This window comes from Bos indicus, chromosome 19 (assembly GCF_029378745.1).
Source record: "Bos indicus isolate NIAB-ARS_2022 breed Sahiwal x Tharparkar chromosome 19, NIAB-ARS_B.indTharparkar_mat_pri_1.0, whole genome shotgun sequence".
NCBI classification, from domain to species: domain Eukaryota; kingdom Metazoa; phylum Chordata; class Mammalia; order Artiodactyla; family Bovidae; genus Bos; species Bos indicus.
The window spans coordinates 38,848,041-38,850,621 of record NC_091778.1 but is presented as its reverse complement, the minus strand read 5'-3'; the positions used below and the strand labels follow the sequence as shown (position 1 = coordinate 38,850,621).

The 2,581-nt window shown below is 42.7% G+C and overlaps 1 non-coding gene across 1 annotated transcript; it reads left to right on the top strand.

Annotated features, from left to right (window-relative positions):
* Positions 1–1,434: 1,434 nt before the first annotated feature.
* On the top strand, positions 1,435–1,715 carry LOC139177882 (small nucleolar RNA U89). The gene has a single exon (XR_011562347.1). It is a non-coding gene; the product is annotated as a small nucleolar RNA U89 (small nucleolar RNA).
* The last annotated feature ends 866 nt before the right edge of the window (positions 1,716–2,581 follow it).

Sequence of the window (2,581 nt, the reverse complement as noted above, 5' to 3'; positions counted from 1 at the left end):
TATATGGTGAGGCCTCAGTAAACAGTAGCTTATTACACTAAAGCCAAAAGAGATTTGGTAATCTGCTTAGAGAGAGACATATCTAGTTATATGATATAGCCATGATGGGAACTCAAGTCTGTGTGATTTCAAAACTCCATATTCTTTCCATTGTACCATTTTGGCAGGATATCTTAAATCTCAAATCTCAATCTTAAAATATTTTTTCTAAGAGTCCAGAGTTCTGACTTTCTGGACTGGCATAATTGTTAATACATACAATCAAATTGCCAACACCTGCTGGATGATGGAGAAAGCAAGAGAGTTCCAGAAAAACATCTATTCCTGTTTTATTGACTATGCCAAAGCCTTTGACTGTGTGGATCACAATAAACTGTGGAGAATTCTGAAAGAGATGGGAATACCAGACCACCTGACCTGCCTCTTGAGAAATCTGTATGCAGGTCAGGAAGCAACAGTTAGAAATGGACATGGAACAACAGACTAGTTCCAAATAGAAAAAGGAGTACGTCAAGGCTGTATATTGTCACCCTGCGTATTTAACTTTTATGCAGAGTACATCATGAGAAATGCTGGGCTGGATGAAGCACAAGCTGGAATCAAGATTGCCGGGAGAAATATCAATAACCTCAGAAATGCAGATGACACCATCCTTATGGCAGAAAGTGAAGAAGGACTGAAGAGTCTCCTGATGAAAGTGAAAGAGGAGAGTGAAAAAGTTGGCTTAAATCTCAACATTCAGAAAACGAAGAGCATGGCATCTGGTCCCATCACTTCATGGCAGATAGATGGGGAAACAGTGGAACAGTGTTAGACTTTATTTTTCTGGGCTCCAAAATCACTGCAGATGGTGACTGCAGCCATGAAATTAAAAGACGCTTACTCCTTGGAAGGAAAGTTATGACCAACCTAGATAGCATATTCAAAAGCAGAGACATTACTTTGCCAACAAAGGTCCATCTAGTCAAGGCTATGGTTTTTCCAGTAGTCATGTATGGATGTGAGAGGTGGACTATAAAGAAAGCTGAAGAATTGATGCTTTTGAACTATGGTGTTGGAGAAGACTTTTGAGAGTCCTTTGGACTACAAGGAGATCCAACCAGTCCATTCTAAAGGAGATCAGTTCTGAGTGTTCATTGGAAGGACTGATGCTGAAGCTGAAACTCCAATACTTTGGCCACCTGCTGTGAAGAACTGATTCATTTGAAAAGACCCTGATGCTGGGAAAGATTGAAGGTAAGAGGAGAAGGGGATGACAGAGGATGAGATGGTTGGATGGCATCACCAACTCAATGGACATGAGTCTGGTTAAACTCCGGGAGCTGGTGATGGACAGGGAGGCCTGGCATGCTGCAGTTCATGGGGTCGCAAAGAGTCAGACATGACTGAGGGACTGAACTGAACTCATAAAAATATAAATCAACTTTATTACACCATCCAGAAACAACTATTAATATTGTTTTCTTTTCTTTTTAATCTTTTTCTTGTTTTTCTTCACAATGCTATACAACTCTGCATGTACATCCTTAAAATTTGTCTTACATCATCTAGATTTTCTCAATATAAAATGTAAAACCAGAAACATGATTTTACTGGCCTTGCCTCAATTTTTGATGCTGCCTCCTTCTTCCTGGCAGCTGCCCACAGGGAGGGTTCACAGAGGACCCGAAGTAGAGCTAGGCAGGAGCTATCTTAATGCAACCCTGGATCTGAGAGCCCAGAGGAAGGCTGGGAAAGTGGAGTGTTGCAGCGGAAAGAAAAAGAGAGGAATGAGCTTCTTTCTTTCCCTTTCCTGAGAACAAAAAAAATAAATAAAAATAAAAAGAACAGTGAGCAGGCCTGAACATTCCTAGTTTTTTTTTTTTTTAACTTTAACTGCTCCTAGCTCTTAACTCCGGAGAAGGCAATGGCAACCCACTCCAGTACTCTTGCCTGGAAAATCCCATGGGTGGAGAAGCCTGGTAGGCTGCAGTCCATGGGGCCGCTAAGAGTTGGACACGACTGAGCGACTTCACTTTCACTTTTCACTTTCATGCATTGGAGAAGGAAATGGCAACCCACTCCAGTGTTCTTGCCTGGAGAATCCCAGGGACTGCGGAGCCTGGTGGGCTGCCCTCTATGGGGTCGCACAGAGTTGGACACGACTGAAGCGACTTAGCAGCAGCAGCAGCAGTAGCTCTTAACTCTGAATGCATGTAACTAAGTTTGCTTTTCTGCCCCCTATCCCTGCAGGAACTACACTTCGCACCTATTTTCCTTTGACTCTATGCTAAATGCATCCTGTATCTGGTGTTTACCCTTACAACACCCTTCCCCTTGTAGTTAATATCAGAAAAAAGGCCACAGAGCACCAAACTGCGAGACTCAATTACTGGGTTACTGACACCAGCCTGCAACAATTTTTGAGAAGATCCTAACACCTTTGTCCCTCATCACCAACTCCTGACTGCAAGCCATCATCTTATATAAGCCCCTATACCCCTCATGGAGGGTGGCACAGTTCTTGAGGCATGAGTCTACTTTGTTTCCTTCTCTGCCAGCTGAGAATTAAAGTAGCCTTTCTATTTCCTCCAAACCCTGT